At 39.5% G+C, this 22,410-nt stretch overlaps 1 protein-coding gene across 3 annotated transcripts in view; it reads right to left on the reverse strand.

The window, feature by feature from the left end:
- The window catches only part of RABGAP1L (RAB GTPase activating protein 1 like), a 686,895-nt gene that overhangs the window by 195,631 nt on the left and 468,854 nt on the right, over positions 1-22,410 (reverse strand). The gene's annotated exons all lie outside the window — the stretch shown is intronic.

Here is a 22,410-nt window from a genome sequence, read left to right on the forward strand (position 1 = left end):
CATACATGAGAAGAAAGACCTTTCAAATTTGAGCTGACATCTCCCATAAGTCCAGGGTCTATTTGATGTGCCCTCTTCAGCTTGGTCACAAATATAATCTATCTACCTTCTGGATATAGAGCTGTACCAGATGTGTTATGCAAAGAACCTTTAATAAACCATCCTTTTACTGTCTCCAAAATCAGAAGCAAGAATTAGGACTAGGTAATTGATGCCGAAAACTCGGCTTCTGTGCACCAGTGCCGAATTGAATCTCAGAGACAGAGTTTTCGGTGGAGTAGAAAACAATAGTTTTTTTGCTTTGCCAGGCAAAGGGGGACACAGCGGGCTCCTGCCCTGAAAAACTGTGTGTCCCCACTGGGAGGATTTGGTGACTTTTACAGCAACAGTTCAAGGGTGGGGTTGCTGATAAGATTAGGGTGTGTGAAAGGCCTACACTCCTTTAATCTGGTCTCAGGTAATCTCTTTTTTTTTTTTTTTTTTTTGCGGTACACAGGCCTCTCACTGTTGTGACCTCTCCCGCTGCGGAGCACAGGCTCCGGACGCGCAGGCTCAGCGGCCATGGCTCACGGGCCCAGCCGCTCCGCGGCATGTGGGATCTTCCCGGACCGGGGCACGAACCCGTGTCCCCTGCATCAACAGGCGGACTCTCAACCACTGCGCCACCAGGGAAGCCCTCAGGTAATCTCTTGATGGGCTTCTCTGGTTTCTTTAATCTGGCCTCAGGTGGCCTTCTCTGGTGCTCCTCCCTTGTCTCTGAATCCTCTCCCTTCTCTGATTAGCAACTGTTGGAATCTGCCTTTGGGGACTCAGGAAGGTCACAGAGGCTGGAGTCTGTTCCCTGCAAATAAGGAACATGGGACGCAGAAAGGTTTCCGTGCCCGGGAGCCCCAGAGGGTCCTGCTCAGTTTCATAATTAGAGTGCATTCCTGTTATAATATGCTAATCTTTCATATTCAACTACCAAACATATGACATAATAGTAAGAAGGGATGAATGATAAACACAAAATCTTTGGTTGAAGGTTTTGGGTGTACTCAGTTAATCCTTTAAGAATCAGAAAGCAGTAGGAAGTATAATCAGGCCAGGAGACAAAATCAAATTGACAGAGTGCATCACCACTCCAAGCAAGGATTCTACACTGGTTTTGATCACAATTAGAGAAAAAAAGGAGACCACGATCACAATCAAAAGAACAAGGGTTACAATTAAGCAGAATTTGCTTTCCTCATCTAAATTTGGGTCTCACCCGCTAGCTGCTGCCCACCTGTAGGCCCTGCTACACATATCCTCCAGCCCCACGTCACAGCGGCTAGGCATAGTGAATCCTCACAACCTGAGTGCTGATCAAGCCGCCATCAGGACTAAATCCACAGTGTCTCTGGCTCTTGTTTTTCTAGTCACTGCTGGCAATGTAAACATTTCCTGTCTCTTGTTCTCTAATTCTCAAAATGCTCTGGTCCTGGGGCTTTCCTGGTGGCGCAATGGTTGAGAGTCCGCCTGCCGATGCAGGTGACACAGGTTCGTGCCCCGGTCCGGAAAGATCCCACATGCCGCGGAGCGGCTGGGCCCGTGAGCCATGGCCGCTGAGACTGCGAGTCCAGAGCCTGTGCTCCACAACGGGAGAGGCCACAGCAGTGAGAGGCCCACGTACTGCAAAAAAAAAAAATGCTCTGGTCCTTTCTCCTAAACCAGTCTCCTACTCTTCCCTCTCCTTCCCAAACCCCTGCAGGGTATTCCACTCCAGAGTACAACCAACTCTGCTATGTTCTCAACCTCCCTGCCAAACATTTCCCCTGCCTGCTTGCTTTCACAGGAAGAGTGAAATCTCAGTGATCCACATAACAACCTGTATTATGATTCCCATTTTTCAGCATATGAACTTGACTAGCCTGAGGTTATATATGCATTTAGTAGTAGCAGGCTAGGATCACTTGCCAAGCCTCCTAATGTGTAGTTTAAGGGCATTTTCACCACACAGTGCTGGCGTAATGTACTTAATAAGGGCTTATATGATGACCAAATGAATGAACTATACTAGCTATCCCCAAATTTTCTGGGATTTATTCTTTTCCATATGGACCTAACTAGACCAATTTGTAGAATCACCATCAAATGACAGTAAGAAACCTTGTTTTTCAATGATCTCAAAGTCAAACTATTGGACAACTGAGCTATGGAAAACACAAACAAGAACTTGGAGAAAAAAAAAATCTTTAGATAGCAAAATAGCTCTCACTAATACCAGGAAAAAAATTTATTCAATTTTAATTTCATTTACACTTAGAATTAGTTTGGTAATACGATTTTATAGTTTACAGATATCAGAAGTAGCAAAGTAAAAGACAGAGTATGTGGTAGATAGGGTTAGGGGCAGAGCCTGTTGAGACAGTTGCCAGAATCAAAATATTAGATCTGATAGAAACAGAAGATAAACTTTAAAAAAAATGTGTAGCTGTCCGGGCTCATTTAGTGGAGCCAATAGCCCTTCAATAGTTAACATTAGTTCACTGTGATAATCTCAGCAATGTTAACGAACGCTTACATTATATTTGAAACATCGTGCTTAAGGGAGCATAGTCTGTGTTTTAAATAAAAAGTAGATTTTCTTTAAGTTTGGGAAGCTAACGAGGTAACTTTCAGTTATCAGAAAATTTTATATATGTAAACTCTTTAAATAAGTTCATAATAATAAAGTATTATTGCACCTGCTTACATGAAACCCTAGATATTATCCACAAAAATGAAGAAAAGTAAAGACTTCATAAGCCTTCAACTGAAGTAGAATAGTGTGGCCAGACTGTGCAAACGAAGGTATTTTTAGACCTCTAAGTTGTTGGAAATCAGGAAAAACTTGCTATTCTACCCAGTGCTTTACTTCACTACAAAATGTATCCTGATTTCCTAAGAAGAGAATAAAAAAGGCAACTTTAGTCAGATATTTAAAAATATCTATTTTTCTCTTTTAAATAAGACTTATTCCCATTTAGGGATACAATGAGAGGTATCACTAAATTACAGTAACCTTCCTCAGGCCAACATTTGGGCACTACAAATAGGTTGCTTTTTTTTTTTTTTAAATAAATTTACTTATTTATTTATATATTTATTTATGGCTGCATTGGGTCTTCGTTGCTACGCGTGGGCTTTCTCTAGTTGCAGCAAGCTGGGGCTACTCTTTGTTGCGGTGCACAGGCTTCTCATTGCGGTGGCTTCCCTTGTTGCCGAGCAGGGGCTCTAGGCGCATGGGCTTCAGTAGCTGCAGCCCGCAGGCTCACTGGTTGTGGCTCGCAGGCTCTAGAGTGCAGGTTCAGTAGCTGTGGCGCACGGGCTTAGCTGCTCCACAGCATGTGGGATCTTCCCAGACCAGGGCTTGAACCCCTGTCCCCTGTACTGGCAGGCGGATTCTTAACCACTGTACCACCAGGGAAGTTCCAATAGGTTGTTTTTAAGATGACAATGTCAATGCAAGCTTTGGTCCTCAGCCTGCTAGTCAACAATGAAGTAAATTAAAAGCGAACCACCTTTCACTCTCCCAAGCCACCATATGAACTAAATCCCCCATTATTTTGTTGTCCACCTACTTTTACATGGTCCAACTTTTGCCTAATTGAGCTGAGATATATTGTTATATATTTTCAAGGTGCTTCCCTCTTCAGGAATATGTAATTTGTAGCAATTTGATTGTTACTGAGGGGTAAATAAGTGTTCCTAATAGGATTGAAAGGGTTAAAGCATTTGCAGAATTATTAAGAGTAAAAACAACAAGTAAATACATTGTTATGGCTACTTATTTATAGTGCAAAGTCTAACTCCAAGTGCAAGATAATAAATGAGTCAACATCCACTGAATATTTTCTATGTGCCAAGATCTAAATTAATTACACCAAAAACATGTCCTTACTTAATACCACGACAACCTGAAATTCCATTTTACCCACAAGAAAATTAAGGTTTAGAGAAGTCAAATTAAATTTCCCAAGGTCACACAGCTATTAAGTGGATTTAAACTTACACAGTATAACTCTAGAACTCATATTCTTAACTGCTAAGTTAGAGAAGATGGCTCAAGGAATAAATGAATGAATGAATGAATGAATCACTTAGTTGGGTATTATTTAATGCGGTCTCTAATTCCTAAAGGATTAAAGTGATTCTTCCCATTTAAAGGCAAGTACATTTTGAGAGCAGGGAGGAGAAAGATAACAAATAGGTGACTTCTACCAAAACCAAATTTTATTATTTGTCTCCATATTGAAAACAGACAAAAATTAGCTGACTGCTTGCAGGATGTGAAGCAATAGAAACTCAGCTTGCCGTGAAAAGAAAGGGTCACCACCTTCCTCCAGTGACAACAGACTGAGATCAGCCTTGTGTGTGTGAAGGAGTAGTTCCTTAACTGATTGCGAAGCTGCTGTTTCAAAATTCAGTCACAGCCTGGCAAAACCTTCACTTTGAAGAACACCTACAAGTAATTGCCCCAAATTAAATAATTGCTCCAAAGTGCAGATCATCGTGTTCCTGGGTAGGCCAACAACTGAGCACCCACAATCTTGCATAAAGGAAGGCTGACAGCAGAGCACTCACTGAAACAAAGACACTGAACATTTTGGCTCTGATGAGCAGGCAACCGTGGGCTCCCAGGGGGCTGACAGATTGCGTGAGAAGCTGTCAAAAACTGCACTGACAGCACTGAGAACAAATGCTGAAAAGGTAGTGTCAAAAAGTGCCAGAAGTGCTTCAGCACCTGGGTCCTTAGGGATCAAAATAAGAGGGAAATAAGTACCATGTGGAAATGGAAATCCAAACAACAAGGCAGTGAATAATTATCAAACCAGGTACATGGAGCAGGCTCGCAGGCAACTACAACTAAAGCTAGAGGAAATAGGTGCTGCCCTTTCTGGCCCATCCAACAATGGGACACGTCACCCGAGGAAGGGGCAATGAATAAATGAGACAGCATATAAAAAGCATATCAAATGAATTGAGCACTTGCTAAGTATTCAGTAAATGCTAGTGATTATTATTAGGTTCACATATTTATTGTCTGCCACATCTTACATTTTCTATGTATATTTTTTCACTAATTCTCTCAGTAACTCTATGGCATATGTGTTACTGCCACCATTTTAGAAATGAGGAAACTGAGGTTAGGAGACATCACACTGTTAGTAAATGGTAAAGACAAGACTAGAATTTATGTATGTCTGACCCCCCAAAAAAACAAAACCATGCCTTCTTTCACTGATTCCACCTCTACTGCAAAGTCAGGCAGATTTTGGTGAGATATCTGTTATGAATTAAAGACAGTCATAATTCTTGGACACTTCTCCCATTGAGAGGTGGGGTCTTGATCCTCTCCTCTTGAATCTGGGAAGACTGTGCTACTGCTTTGACCAACAGAATATGGTAGAAGTGAAGCTATGCCAGTACTCTGGGCCCAGGTCTCATAAGAGACTGACAGCTTCCACGTCCTATCTCATGGAGCGCTTGCTCTTGGAAGCCAGCCACTATGTAAGAAGTACAATTACACTTAGACTCCCATGCTCTAAGAGGCCAAAAAAAGAAGAAGGGACCTGCAGGACAAGATGCCATGCACAGAAGGAGAGGCAAGGATCACCCAGATGCCAGATATGTGAGTGAAGATGTCATCTTGAAAGTGAATCCTCCAGCCTCAGGTGCCCCAGCAGATGCCATGTAGATCAGAGATGAAGCACATTAGCTAAATTCTTCTCAAATTCCTGACTTATGAAATTGTCAACAAAATAAATGGCTATTTAAAATTTTTAAACCCCTTTCATTTTGAAATAATTTCAGGTTTAGAAAAAATTTGCAAAAATAGGACCAAGAGTTTCTGCATACCCTTCACCTGGCTTTATCAGATGTTAACATCTTACATAACCACAGTATAACTATCAAAACCAAGAAAATAATATTCAAATTTTGTCAAATGTCCCACGAATGTCTTTTTTCTGGTCCAGGATCCAATAGTTGTCATGTCTCCTTAGTCTTTCATCTGGGACGGTATTCAGTCTTTGTCTTCCACAAACTTGACACTTTTTTAAAGAGTACTGGCCAGTTATTTTGTAGAATGTCCCTCAATTTGATTTTTCTGATGTTTCCTTATGATTAAACTTAGATTATGTATTCTTGGCACATATACCACAGAAGCAATATTGTGTCAGCGCATCACATCAGGAGGCTACATAATATCACTATGTCTTGCTCTAAGATCATTGTTTTAAAGCCACTCAGGTTTGATGTAGTTTGTTATGCACATCAGGTAACCTGAGAAGAAACCCTTCAGCTTCTCTTTGCTAAATTTCTTACTTCTGTGATCTATAAAGTAATGCATTTTTTTTTCCACAGAAAAAAGAGAGTGACAGATAATTACCATGCAAATATAAAGAAGTAAATACTGGCTGCTCTTAAATATAGTTCCTATAACAAGAATGCTGTAAATGTCAGCCAAAATGTATTTTACTTTATTCTGTGTTTCTCGTATTGTAAGCACTTTACAAGTTCAGTTTTTTAGGATGACTAAATGATGGACTTTGATGGAGTAATAAGTAAAATGATGTGATGTTTTGGCTTTTGGTTTGTTTCTGGATTTCCACTAGAGGTCAGGATTGTAGCACTGAAAACCAAGAAGGAGCTTTTAAAAAAAAGATTTCAGGGACTTTCACAGCAGCCTTGAATACAAATTCACTGTAAGTCCTAATGTTTCAAAACCCTCAGGGATAAGTCCTCCCTTATGTCTACTACTAATTCACTAATATATTATAAAATCTAACAAAACTTGGATGATTCCCACCCTTCCTTTCCCCCAGTTGTATTATATATTGTCCATTTTTGTTATAGAATCATTTGTTAATTTTTCATAAGTAGAGTGGTGAAGAAGAGTTCAAGAATGGAGAGGGATGAAAAGTGAATGTAACATGAATGCATCTGTCTGGTTGTGGGTGATTATCTTTGCTTGACTTGGATTTGTTTTTTGAGTGAAGTACTGAAAACAGGTATATCTATAAAGTCTGAGTCCTTAATTATGAGTGACTCTGGGAAGAATTCTTAGAGGTTAGTGTCATCTGAATTAAATAAACCTTTCAGAAGCAAGGCATATAAAATAGGAGAAAAAAATTAAATTATAGCTTTTGACAAGTGTTCGTGAAATCTGTGTACCAGGCATTCTGAGAACTGCTTAGCATATACAAGCACTTGTATGTTTACAAGGATGGGTAAATCATCCCTCTACCAAGGGACTTCCAGACTAGGATAGGAGATAAAAATGTAAACAGACAACATATCACCCCTGGGTAAAAAGGAGAGGTGTAACCTGGAAAGCACTTTGTAGTTCCTATAAAGATGTCCTACTGGCAATGAACACTGGCAATCACCTTTCTGGTTCTCCTCAAATCCCCTCAAGTCATCATGTGCCTTGGATTATGCTGTCTTCTAGCTACAGTTATCAGTCAGTGATCCCAGGCTGCAGGGGTGTTTTTTTTTGTTTTTTGGGTTTGTTTTTTTTTCAGAACGTGGGCCTCTCACTGTTGTGGCCTCTCCCATTGCGGAGCACAGGCTCCAGACGCGCAGGCTCAGCGGCCATGGCTCACGGGCCCAGCCGCTCCACGGCATGAGGGGTCTTCCCAGACCGGGGCACAAACCCGTGTACCCTGCATCGGCAGGCGGACTCTCAACCACTGCGCCACCAGGGAAGCCCCTGCAGGGATGTTTTTGATTCCCTTCATAAGGACAAAGTACTCTCACCAATTCCTAACTACCAGCTGATCTTGATTCTCTCCTTCCTCCAATCTCCTGCTAGAGTTTCCCTTGACCCAACTCACCCAGAAGCCAGAAGGTATAGGAACTCTGTTAGAGTTCTTGTACCTACACCCCCGCCTTTCTTTTAAAATAAAAAAAATGAGAGATGAGAGAGATGTAGATGTATGAGAGATGTGGAAGCTGAAACAAGTTGCTGAAGGTTCATTAATTCACCCAAGATCACACACAAATGTTTGAAGCTGGGATTCAAGACAGGCAGTCTGTCTCCAGAGATAGTGTTTGAAATGACCATGGTACACTATACATTTTCCTCAAATTTGAAGCTATTAATTTAAAGTCAGAATAAGATTATTTTAAAGGTTAGCTGAATTAACAATGTAGATATTTTAATACTGCATCTTCAGACTAAACATGGCTCCAGAAGACCATTAGCTAAGAGATACATGGGAGTGTATCACTTTATCATTACAAGGTATATATTAATATATCAACTTGAGCGGCATCAAATATATGCTTGTGAGACAATAGAAAATACACATTGGCCTCTGCCCGGGTTGTTGGCACAGAGCTCCAGAAACCCTTGTAATTTCCAAAGTGATAAGAACACTCGGAGCATCTCTGTTCGAATATTTCGTCTTTGACACTAGTTCCTGACACAGAGCTCTCGGAAGCTTTGTAATTTCCTGGGTGACAGGAGTGTCTTTTGTTCTAGTGAAGCAAGAACTGTGGGTGGATTCCTGGATGGCTCCGGGATGAGGGCTGGTCTCTGAAAGATCAAGCCATGATTAGAAGCTTGGAATTTCCGGACCTGGCCCACACTCTCTTGAGAAGGGAGAAGGGTTGAAAATGAAGTTAATGATCAACCAAGCCTGTGTTATGAAGCCTCCATAAAAATCCCAATAGTATGGGATTTGGAGAGCTCCTAGGTTGGCGAACACATCCACACGGGGAGAGTAATGTACCCCAAACTCCGCGGGGACAAAAGCTCCTGTGCTTGGGACACTCCCAGACCTTGTCTTATGTATCTCTTCATCTGGCTATTCATCTGTATCCTTTATCATATCCTTTAATAAACTGGGAAAGGTAAGTAAATGTTTCCCTGAGCTCTATGAGCCCCTCTAGCTAATTAACTGAACTTGGGGAGGGGGTCATGAGAACCTCTGATTTGTAGCCAAAATGGACAGAATTGTGGGTAACCTGGGGACCTATCACTTGCAACTGGCATCTGAAGTAGGGTGGGAGCACGGTGCTGTGGGACTGAGCCTTTAACCTGTGGGATCTGACACTATATCCAGGTAGACAGTGTTGGAATTGAGTTAAATTGTAGGGCACCCAGCTGGTGTTGCAGAGAACTGCTTGGTGTGGGGAAAAACATCCACACATTTGGAGACTAAAAGCGTTAGAAGTGAAGTGTTCTGTGTGAGTGTGCTAGGAGTATGAGAGCAAAGGAGACACACAGAGAAGAAACACAGGAGATAACACTGAACTGAGATTTTCCCCTACAGCAGGAGGGAAAAGCAGGTTTTTTTCCTTTACGGTGCTAATACAGGGAATCCCAACCAGAAGATTTAGACCTACCGGTAAACTACAAGGTCTTCCTTGATAACTCTCTCAGTAGGCTGCTACCGTGTCATGTACCATCATGCACGATGTCAAGAGGGAATGGCACTTTCCCCCCTGCTGCTTGTAGGGATTTCACTGGTGGTACCCACTCCCCCCAAATCCCACCCTCCTTAGTCATCTCGTAGCTATGGGGAAATGAAAAATAGGTTCTTCTCAAGGAATTCCCCCATATTAGACCATGCCCTGAACCTCTGGACCTTACTGTATGGTGTTTTTCTCTACCTGGAACATTCTTCCCTCTTCTCTTAGTTACTGTTCCCCTTGTCTAGGTCTGGGATTAGACACTAATTCCTCTGGGAGGCTTTTTGGCTTTTCATTGCTGGGTTAGGTACTCCTCAGTAGTGATCTTTAAAAGCACTTATGTTCTCCATATCACAGCACTCATTCTACTGCTGCGTAACTACTCATTTACCGGTCTCTATCTCCCTGTAAGTTACATGAGGGCAGAACCCTGCCTGTGTCTTTACTGGTATATTTCCATCTCTTGGGACACTACCTGGAACAGAGTAGGTGTTCAGAATTAATTGAATGAATTGATGAAATGAATAGCGTTGTTAGGATCAAGGAAAAAAACCTTGAATGAGAATTAAAATTCATGAAATGTTCTTCAAACTAATTTGTTTCCACAATTTCTTGATATTAACTACATACTTTTTTTTTTGGTTGTTGAGCCTCCTTTTCAGGTTATTTGGAAAGATAAACATGTTATGCTCAGTTCCTTTTTAAATATAAAAATTGAGCTCCTGGAGAGTAACACTAAAATACATACATGTTATCTTTCATCTTTTTCTGTCCCAGAAGGTTCATTACTTCTTTCCAAATCTGAAAACTAGGTTATAGTGCATCAGGAAAAACAAACCAATTACACATTAATCACGGTCTTCAGAGATAAAAAGGAACTGATATTTTAAGTACTCTCAAAGCAGAATCATACCAAAAAACAAAACTCAAGAATTTTCAGTCAAATATACAGTTGAGAGGATTTAAAAACCTCAAGGAATTGTATGTAGGGGCTTCCCTGGTGGCACAGTGGTTAAGAAGCCACCTGCCAATGCAGGGGACACGGGTTCGAGCCCTGGTCCGGGAAGATCCCACATGCCGCAGAGCAACTAAGCCCGTGCACCACAACTACTGAGCCTGCGCTCTAGAGCCCGTGAGCCACAACTACTGAGCCCACATGCCACAACTACTGAAGCCCACATGCCTAGAGCCTGTGCTCCGCAACAAGAGAAGCCACTGCAACAAGAAGCCCACGCACCGCAATGAAGAGTAGCCCGTGCTCGCCGCAACTAGAAAAAGCCCGTGCGCAGCAACAAAGACGTAACACGGCCAAAAATAAACATAAATAAATAAAATTTTAAAAAAGTAACAGCTGTTAACGTTAAAAAAAAGAAATTGTATGTAATTTTGCTTGGCTGATGAATCCAGTGAATGGCTGCACCTAGACTAACACACCACGGAAGGTCCTGCATAGTTAATTCTTACCCCTCCATGGCTGAAGTCTTGAGGTTTGTGTCATGGTGGGAAACCATTAGTGAGTGTATTCATCTTTGTAGACCCCTTCTCCTTCTCTGTCCTCACTCAGTATATGGGTAAATGTTGGTGAAGCTTAAACACTAGGGACAGTAGACGTAGAAGAGATACAGGAGGAAAGCACTGAAAACGAGTCTGAAAACTTAAACCAGGTAAACAACTCCACTGTTGCCCACCATGTCTCTGTCAAGGTATAAGAAGAATATTACTAATTACAGGAATTTACAAAATTTTAAAAATCTCCAGATGGGGCAGCTCCATCTTTCTCTCCACTGCCTGGCCCCTACCACCCAGAGCCACTAGCAGCCTGGTCTGAATAAAAATGCAGTGCAAACTTTAAAAATCAGAATGATATACCCTGGGGATAACCAAGGAGCCCAAATTTCTTTCTGCCTCTGAGATAGATGTAGCTTCTTTCTGCCAACAACCACACAGGACTTAGTACCAAACTGAACACACCACTTTACAGACGCCATTCCATGGTAAACCTTAATTGCTACCATCTCATATAGGCTTTACTGAAAAGAACTTCTGAGTACACTGTCTCATTCAACTGTAACAATATCTGTTCATAGACAAGCTGATAGTAATACCTCCATTTTACAAAGGAAGCTCAAATATGCTAGGTGATTTATTTTAATTCACAGAACTAGAACTGGAATGGCAAGCTTCCTGACTCTAATCCAGTTCTTTGTCATTAGATGAGTGGTTCTCAGTCCAGGCTTTTTATTAGAATCACCTGGGATGCTTTTATAACACACAAATGCAGGAGTTCCACCTCAGATCAAAGAAATAAAAAATCTCGAGGGTACAGCTTGGCCACTTGTATTTTTAAGAATTTTCCAAGAGCCTCTAATTTGAATTCAGACTGAGAGCGGAGCATTACCTAATGCAAGCCAACTGCTCATTAGAATCACCTAGGGAGCTTTCCTAACACCCCAAGGTCTAATTTTATTGATCTGGGTGGGGCCAGGTGATTATAATATGCAGCCAGGTGTGGGAATCACCACACAATGCCTCTAACAAGCACATCTTAAAACTCAAAGTCTGCTTTTGGCTATTTCATAATATTTTAAATGTTTCTAAAGGTCACATGTGGAACGTTCTTAAAGTCAAACATAGAAATTAAATGTCACTAAAAATACTGTGAGTTGCATTACAGCATTATTTAATTAAAAGGTAGGGAATCTAGCTGAAGAAGATGATGATGATGATAGAAACAGAAGCAACTGGACTTCCCTGGGGGCACAGTGGTTAAGAATCCACCTGCCAATGCAGGGGACAGGGGTTCGAGCCCTGGTCCAGGAAGATCCCACATGCCGTGGAGCAACTAAGCCCGTGAGTCACAACTACTGAGCCTGCTCTCTAGAGCCTGCAAGCCACAACTACTAAGCCTGCGCACCTAGAGCCCATGCTCCGCAACAAGAGAAGCCACCACAATGAGAAGTCCGTGCACCGCAACCAAGAGTAGCCCTCGCTCGCCGCAACTAGAGAAAAGCTCGCACGCAGCAAAGAATACTAAACGCAGTCCAAAATAAAAATTAATTAATTTTTTTAAAAAATAGAATATATCTTAAAAATATATATCAAAAATATATCTTAAAAAATATATATATATATCTTTAAAAAAAAGACTGATATGGTGCTCAGTATAGATTTTTAGAAATTGTGGTCAAATAAATGAAGATGTTAAATAATCTCTCCATAATCTATTAATACCAATCATGTGTTATAAAAAAACTGTAACATATTCAATTCTCTAATGAATGGTCCTTTAAGTATATTCATGTAGGTAATAATCCACTAAGAAAAGATAGTTGGGGCTTCCCTGGTGGCGCAGTGTCTGAGAGTCCGCCTGCCGATGCAGGGGACATGGGTTTGTGCCCCGGTCCGGGAAGATCCCACATGCCGCAGAGCGGCTGGGCCCGTGAGCCATGGCCACTGAGCCTACGCGTCCGGAGCCTGTGCTCCGCAACGGGAGAGGCCACAACAGTGAGAGGCCCGCGTACCGCAAAAAAAAAAAAAAGATAGTTGATGCTTCCTACAGCGAGTAAATCAATATATCAGATTTTATTTGAATTATGCAAAAAATCTCATCAAGTACTTAAAATATCAAGGTAAATTATATTTTATGCATTTAAAAATGAATATATGACAAATTCTAAAAAAGCATACTATATTCTCTATAAAATATGAACATAACTCTAACATAAATCAAAACTAAAATATAATATATAGAAAACATAATGTATAGAAAACTCACAACCTCTAGCATGGATGAATTTTATAATGGAAAATATCTGACCTTTTATTTCAATGAGTACAGCAAAAAAAGAGAGATATGATGCATATCTGAGAAAATGACTAATAAAAACATAAATGCTGGGATCCACTGCAGGCTAGTGTATATACCCCACCAGTAGAAAAAAAAATAAGTGGTCCCTTTGAATGTTGTTGAAAACAGGTTACTTGTGTCAAATTTCACAAATGTCTTCAGTGATTTATGTCCATGTATATATGTGTACATATTTAGATACAGGTGGTATTATTCTGTTTTAATAGGAAACTATACAATTGGCTATTTTATTTTAATTAATTAATTTTAATATCTTTATTGGAGTATAATTGCTTTACAATGTTGTGTTAGTTATACAATTGGCTATTTTTAAATCTACAGGAAATAACGATGAAATGAGTTAAGCTTAATAAAAATGCAAACAGGAAAATTTGAAAGTGATAAAATTTGGCAGATTAATGGTGAGAAAAGAACAGCATATAATGAACAACTAAGCAAAAAAAAAGTCAATTTAGCAGGTCAATTTTATGAAACTGGTAATAGAAAAAATTTCAGAGAAAACAACCTATCAATATTATTTTCTTTAAAAATTCCAATGAAAATCAGAACTTCTCTGGCGGTCAAGTGGTTAAGACTCTGCACTTCCAATGCAGGGGGCACGGGTTTGATCCCTGGTTGGGGAACTAAGATCCCGTGTGCCGAGCAGCATGGCCAAAAAAAAAAAAACCAAAAAAAAACCCAATGAAAACCAACATTTGCTCATCAATTACAAATGTGCCCCAAATTTTAACATAAATACATATTACCTGCTTGACCAGAAACCACATTCCTTACTAGAAGAGACAATATACATGTTTTGAAATTAATAATTTTTTACTGCAACCTGAAAACTTAATTTTGAAACTAAAAATGTTTACAATACAGAAATGACACATTTTTAAATGTAACAAAATATTCTGATGAGCAATTGATTTTCCTTGAATACAAAAACAGTTATAAGTTGGCAAAGGTCCTATTTCTATAGCTCTATGATGTTCCTAGTCAAGCATTTTTGCACAGCAATCTTAATAATTTAGAGTATAATTTTCCCTTTTCCACCTATCCATTCATACATAATGGATATGTAAAATCTACAACCTCTGACCCGTGAGCTATAATGATTATCCACTTTTTTAGAAAGCAAAAGGTAAATGAGATTCCAGTATATTTTCAATTAAGTACTATGATTTATGCAGCAAATCTTTTATTTATTTTTTTTTGCGGTACATGGGCCTCTCACTGTTGTGGCCTCTCCCGTTGCGGAGCACAGGCTCTGGACGCACAGGCCCAGTGGCCATGGCTCACGGGCCCAGCCGCTCCGTGGCATGTGGGATCTTTCCGGACCGGGGCACGAACCTGTGTCCCCTGCATCGGCAGGCGGACTCTCAACCACTGCGCCACCAGGGAAGCCCGCAAATCATTTTTTGTTAGTAATTAGCTATCATGGAGTAAAACAGCGAGGACTTCAGGTACCATAAGTATAGTCATTTGATTGCTCTAGGATATAATTCAGGTCATTCACAATTATGCTAAGCTATAAAATGGATGGGGAGAGCTTGTTCCTTTATTAAGAGCTGACCAAAAGAAAGGTATCTATCTAAAGGAGGCACATAATTGAATCACTTATACTGGAAGTTCTTTTCCAAGAAATCCTGGCCTCACATCAAGGAACTATACTAGAAATCACAGATCTGCCTGCCATAGTGATGAGATGTCTCCATTTAAGAAAAGACAGACGAATTAGTTCAGTTAATTTGGTCTGAGATCTACCAAATGACAAAACAAAAACAAACAAGTTAAAAGTGAGAGCTATAACAAATCAAAGAGACCTAATTAATAAAGGACACTGTAGCAACAGAAATATAGTAGTTGCTGCAAAAATTCTATAATTATAGGGAAAAATTCCAGAAGCCCTGTGAAATTCATTCCCATTTAAACATAGTAAATTAAGCCTCCTAGTAAACAATCTGGAAATTCACTGTAGAAATTCATTAATGCTGTAAACCGAAAGTTTCAGAGCAGGAGTTAAAACATCTGTATCATAATTCCATTTCTGCCACCAACTGGCTTAGGTAAGTGTCTTAACCTCTCTGTGAGTTAAGATTCTTAAATAATAAAATGCGGAACACTGGTTAAAAATAATAAAGGGGGGTTTGTTGAAAGTTCACTTCCTGAATCCCACCCTGTAAGATTCTGATTCTTAGTGCATTGATTCTTAGAGGTTTTAGCACATGGCCTCAGTCTCAAAGAAGAGTAAGGATTTCTACAAGCCAGTATTTAAGAGGCTGAGTATCAAGATAGGTTTGATTCTAGCTCATCTCATCTTGTGCCTCATTTATAATAGATGACATCTGACCTTCTCCTAAGACCAAGTTTTCATCTCCTTATTGAATTCTGGTTCTGAACTGTTGTTACCTTTGTCTAAGTTGCTGTCTTGAGAACTTGCTCAATCCTCCAGGCGTTTTTAGGACAGGGACCTTATTTTACTGTTACTAGTCCCCTCTTTGGAAATGAGGTCCTGCTTCCAAATCCTACCCATTTGGGTAGGGAGCTTTAGTGGACCTACCTTCCATTCTGAATACTACCCTTTTCTGGGGTCCTTATAGTCATGCTTGGTGTTCCTGCTAAGAGCTATCCTTTCTTTCAATATACTAACACTTACCAACATCTGTAGTAGGAACTCTAAAGATAAATAAACCACAGTCCTGCCCTTGAACATTACATGCTCTAGTAAAGGCATGAAATGATTCCCCATCAGGCTGCCCACTACAGTTTCCTTTGCAGGATTCTCCATACTTTCTTGTCTAATGTTGGGTGCCACAGCTTCAGTCTTTGATCCTCCTTTATTGACACTCACTCCCTAGGTGACCCCATCAAGTCCTCTTTAAATACATACTATACACTGATGACTCCAAAATCAGCATCTTTAGCCTCACTATCTCCTCTGAATTCAGACTCATTTATCCAGCTACCTCAAGATCTCTGTTTGTAAGGCCATATAGGAATAGGATATGTCTGAATCTGAACTCTTTATTTTTCCCACAAACCTGTTCTTCCTCCAACCTTTGCCACCTCAGTTAACATGCAACTGCATTCTTCTAGTTGTTCATGCAAAAAACTTTAGAATTTTCCTCTATTTCTCTCACAACCCACAATCAATCCATCAGCAAATCTTGTAGAATCTACATTCAAAATATATCCAAAATTCAACTATTTCTTATCAACTATTTCTTATCATCTCTCCCACCCTAGCCCAAGCCACCATCCCCTCATGACCTGGATTAATGCAATAGCCTTCTGGTATCCCTACTACCTCTTGGCCCTCCACAATCTATTGTCAAAACAGCAACCAGAGTGACCCTTTTATTTTTTTAATTTTTTTTTAAATTTTATTTTTTATATAGAAGGTTCTTATCAGTTATCCATTTTATACATATTAGTGTATATATGTCAATCCCAATCTCCCAATTCATCCCACCACCACCACCCACCCCCACCACTTTCCCCCCTTGGTGTCCATACGTTTGTTCTCTACATCTGTGTCTCTATTTCTGCCTTGCAAACCAGTTCATCTGTATCATTTTTCTAGGTTCCACATATATGCATTAATATACGATATTTGTTTTTCTCTTTCTGACCAAAGTGACCCTTTTAAAAGAGACATTAGATCAAATCATTTCTCTGCTCAAAATCCTGCTTTTTTTTAAAACTTAGATAGCTTCATTAATTCAGAAGCTTGGACTGACTGATTTCCCCATTGTTTAGAAGAGTGCTTGGCACATAGTAGTGTGAAATAAATAGTTTGTCAAATGAATGAATAGAAGTACAGCAAAAGAGGTATGTATATGACATAGGGGGAGCCCAAAGGTAGGAACATGAGTTCCACTTGGGTAAACTGGGAAAGGCTTCACAAAGCAGTGGATGCTTGAACAGATTTGTGGAATAAACACAAATCGGTCAGGTTAAAGTTCTGAGAGGGAGGCACCGAAAACCAATAGCATGACACCTGTAAAGTCAGAGAGAAACAAAGAAGCATGGTGCACTCTGCAACTGCATGGGATCCAGGAGAGCTGAGATGGTAAGTGTAAGTGAGCAGAGAAGACTGAGCTGAAGAGGGAGGCAGGTGCTCCACTGCTTGCTGGCTCTCCTTGCCTCTTGCAACTATCCAGACCTTGGTCCACATTACAGTCAGTTTGAGAGGTACCTGGGCAACATTAAAGACATAAAACGCAGTAGGGTGTGGGAGGTTATGATATGGACTCTGGAGCCAGCCTTCCTAAGTCTGAAGCGACCTTTCAGTTCCTCCTACCTGGATGACTTAGAGAAATTAAACTCTCTCTGCCTCCATTTCCTCATAAAAGCGACCTATCTCAGAGCGTTGTTATGAGGATTAAATGAGTTATATGTAAAGCACTTAGAACAATGCCTGACACAGCTCAGCATTACATATTTGAACACATTATTATGGTAAAGTCTTCAAGACTGAATTTCTCAGAATTTTCACATGAAATTTCATTTATTTGAGATCTTAAGGAACTTGCTCCATATTTTGATAAAAGCTGACCTATACATTTCTTATATAACTTCTTGAAAAAAATTTTTCTCCCAATCAATTTGATCACATCAAAGACTCAGTCTTAAAAGGAAAAGCTTAGATCACTAGGAAGTAGAAGCAGCTAGTACTTCAGGAGAAAGAGATCAAAGGATTAATAAACTAAAATTGAATACAGAGGAGAGGTGGTTCTAGTTTCGCTTCTTAGAAAATGATAGAAGCTGACTAATTTAGTCTTTGAGTATTTATTCCTTAATGGCTAGTTGCAGGTTTTAAAAAGCATTTAAATAAAACAGAACTTGGTTGCACTGATAATGTCAGAAGTTTGCCATGGTAGGCTGCTATTTTGCCTCTGACAGTCAATATTAGCCAGCCTGTGCAGGATCACTGGGCTGAACAGGATATCTTAGAGGTGCCTCCAACTCAGGCCTTGAGATGTCATATCCCAATCACAGGAAACAGATACTGAAAATAACCAGAGAATTTGAGGAGGATAACCAGGAAGCCAAATATTCCTTCTACTGCAGAGTTAACTGGCTCACTGTGTGGATCTGCTTCACGTCTAACTGCTGTTCCTTTTACTATAGTATATATTTACTTCCTTTTGTTCTGTCCTCAAAGGAAATGGAGAACACCTGATTGCAATTTTTCATGTCACTGAGATACTTTTGAATGTACCCTTTTCAAGTTTAAATATTCTTAATTCCTTTAATCAGTCCTCATATGTACTAATTGTAAATTATCTCACTGTTTACCTATGAACTCTCTTCAAGGCCTTCATAAATCTCCTAATAAAAAATGCAATTAGATAGTATACTGTAGCATCGGTCCAAATAGAGCAGACAGCTTTTGAAGAGTTAGCTACTATACTCAAAGTATTCAATTTGATTCCTAATACCAAACTGCCTTCTCCTGCTTTGAACTTAAGATCAGCCATGGATCTCAGAGCTTGTCCTGCCATACTTACACAAGTCCTCTTCTTTTTAAATAAGGGCTATTGCCTTAAACTACCCATAGAGTACTTTCCAAGTCGAACAATCCATGATTATTTATGATTTAAATATAGTAGACACACTTGATTTTCTGGTTTCAAATACAGAACAGATTGATTTATAGAGATACAGCTGTCTTTTAAGTTCTGGTTCACCAGAAGATGTAGCAAGAAAGGCACCAATATTACCAGGGCCAGAGTCTGGAAACCAAGACTCATTTACAGAATATGCCTATAGAATCTAGCCTTTTTGAGACTAGAGGAATTTCCAGGCACCTTGAAAACTTAAATGGTGGGTGAGTTCATTAATAAAAGTAAAGATGGACTGCCAGGAATAGTACGAAAAAGAAAATTCTCAAGTTGGAGATCTATGTTATAAAGGTTTCATTTTTGCTTTGTTTTGTTTTCTGATTAGCCACTTGAAAAAATAGTTGTCAAAAAGGCATTGTAATCTATTTTTCAAAAATGTTGAGAAAAGCAAGAGAATTAAAAACACTGGAAAAGTTACCAAAGTAGGAAGTTGCTTTTTGAGACATCCTATGCACTCATTTTAGAGGGATATCTACTTGTCTGCAGATAGGATGACAGTAAAAGCTGTCTATACAATTCCTAGTGGCCCTCATGACCTTTTAGTAGTCTCAGAGCAATGCTTCTCAGGGCAGTGAGCAGCACTAGGTAAAAGCAGGATTTTATTTAAAAAAAAAAAAAAAAAAAAGGAGGTTGCTGTTAGAAACACCTCGAGGGAGGCAGGCAGAAAGGGCAATGTTGTTCTTCCACTTAATATTGAATTTGGAAAAAAATGTTCTGCCCATTAAATTATTCTCCAGGCAATAATTTTTACTTTTTAAATCAAATTCATATGTCCCAAAGCAGAATTTATTTTATGCCTGCTTTAATCTTCTTTAGGACCCTGAAACTGTGTGACTGGGCTGGATGATCCCTCAAGTGTGAACAACTCTATGCCTGGGTAAAATCAAAGCCATTCCTTCTCAGAGAATATGTGGACAGACATTATATCCTGGTGAAGGCACACTGGTTCACTGAGTATTCAGGTTTAAACACAATCAACCAGTGTGGGGCAAAATTCAAACATCAAGGGAGAAGCACTGTATACTCAATGCACCAAAAAAAAAGACTTACTTGATTCAAGTTATTGTTCTAGAACTTACATTGAAACTAATTTGCTTAAATTTTAAAGACAATATAAATGGGTAACAAATTACAAATAGAAATAAAGATTGATGTTGAATTTTGAATTGGTTCCAATGAAGTATTTGGAGGTTAGAGTGCTTGGGCAATACATGATTAGGTCTTGAATGTCATTCTCTAAACAATGTTACTGCTGAGAGTGAAGAGTAAGAAATTAGTCTGCATGTCTTCTGGAGAGAGACTCTGGATTTCCTTTCTTCTCTACAAAGAAATGTAGTTCTGATGGTTCGTACATGAGATTAAATGTGTGGAAGGAAAAATGGGAGCTTTACCAGTTGGTTGGTTTGTTTGTTGTTCTCTGAAGCCTTGCTACGCAAAGTGTGCTCTGTGGAGACATTATCAGCATCACCTAAGAGTGAGTTGGATGTGCTGACTCTTTGGTTCCATATCCCAGAAACACCAACCGGAATCTGAATTAGCAGTTAAATAGGATCACCAGGTGATTCAAATGCATAATAAAATTTGAGACCCACTTGCTAAAGTTCCTTCGAATGGAAGAGCTTATGATTTTTTGTTTTGTTTTTAAATTTTTTCCTTTTACTGGATTTTTTAACATCTTTTTTGGCGTATAATTGTTTTCCATTGTTGTGTTAGTTTCTGCTGTATAACAAAGTGAATCAGCTATACGTATACATATATCCCCATATCCCCTCCCTCTTGTACCTCCCTCCCACCCTCCCTATCCCACCCCTCTAGGTGGTCACAAAGCACCAAGCTGATCTCCCTGTGCTATGCGGCTGCTACCCACTAGCTATCTATTTTACATTTGGTAGTGTATATATGTCCATGCCACTCTCTCACTTTGTCCCAGCTTACCCTTCCCCCTCCCCATGTCCTTAAGTCCATTCTCTATGTCTGCATCTTTATTCCTGTCCTGCCCCTAAGTTCTTCAGAACCGTTTTTTTTTTTTTTTAGATTCCATATATATGTATTAGCATGTGGTATTTGTTTTTCTCTTTCTGACTTACTTCACTCTGTAGGACAGATTCTAGGTCCATCCACCTTACTCCAAATAACTCAATTTTGTTTCTTTTTATGGCTGAGTAATATTCCACTGTATATATGTGCCACATCTTCTTTATCCATTCATCTGTCAATGGACACTTAGGTTGCTTCCATGTCCTGGCTATTGTAAATAGAGCTGCAATGAACATTGTGGTACATGACTCATTTTGAGTTATGGCTTTCTCAGGGTATATGCACAGTAGTGGGACTGCTGGGTCGTATGGTAGTTCTATTTTTAGTTTTTTAAGGAACCTCCATACTGTTCTCCATAGTGGCTGTACCAATTTACATTCCCACCAACAGTGTAGGAGGGTTCCCTTTTCTCCACACCCTCTCCAGCATTTATTGTTTGTAGATTTTTTGATGATGGCCATTCTGACCGGTATGAGGTGATACCTCATTGTGGTTTTGATTTGCATTTCTCTAATGATTACTGATATTGAGCAACCTTTCATGTGTTTTTTGGCAATCTGTATATCTTCTTTGGATTTTATAATAACAAAATCTGACTCTTGACAAAGGTATCTTTAAGGTAAAAAGGAAACTCACTGAATTTGAACATAATAACGTTTTAACAAAAAGAAAGGACTGTGCCAGGCATGTGACAAGTATTACCTCATTTAATTCTCACAGCAACCCAAAAGGTGGATAGTATTATCTTCCTTTTACAGAGGAGGAAAGAGAGCTCCTAAGAAGTGAAATGATTTGCCCAGGGCTGCACAGCCTGTAAGCAGCAGTGCCTGGCTGGGAAACCAGGTCTTTCTCACTCCAAGCTCTGCTTCTACAACAAGTCCAGGAGAAGGATTTCAGAAAGCTGCCCAATGTAGTCACAAAAACCAAACCAAGTGAAGCTTAATCGACCAACAAACAAATGTTTACCGATTATTTACTCTGGACCAAGAACCGTGCTACTGTAAGAGGAAACCTAAGACATATGAGCAAGAAAGCAAAATTAAGACAATAAAATGAGCATAAAACCTTGTGATTCATGTAAATACTAGAGATAACCAGATTTTTAAAATGATTTTACATGTTAATATTAATTATCTCATGGTTAGTAGAATTATCGTTTTAAATTTTCTTTGAATTAATCAAATTCTCTAAGACATTGTTTTTAAAACACATAGCTATGTTTCCACCAGTTTTACATGATATCTTAATAAATAATAAAATAAATTAGTTAAAAAATTATTTTACATTAAAAAAATAAGCAAATAAACCATAGGCCTCAAAGTTTCAAACAGGTCATACTCCTGTATTTTTCCATTTCATCTATTTTTGCATTCTTCTTTTAGACATTATATATCTTTTCTGCCTCATGATTCAAACTATAATCTACTTCCCACAAACAGCAGATGGCACCATGCATCAGTGAAAGAATGG

Source organism: Globicephala melas, chromosome 1 (assembly GCF_963455315.2).
Source record: "Globicephala melas chromosome 1, mGloMel1.2, whole genome shotgun sequence".
Classification (NCBI taxonomy): domain Eukaryota; kingdom Metazoa; phylum Chordata; class Mammalia; order Artiodactyla; family Delphinidae; genus Globicephala; species Globicephala melas.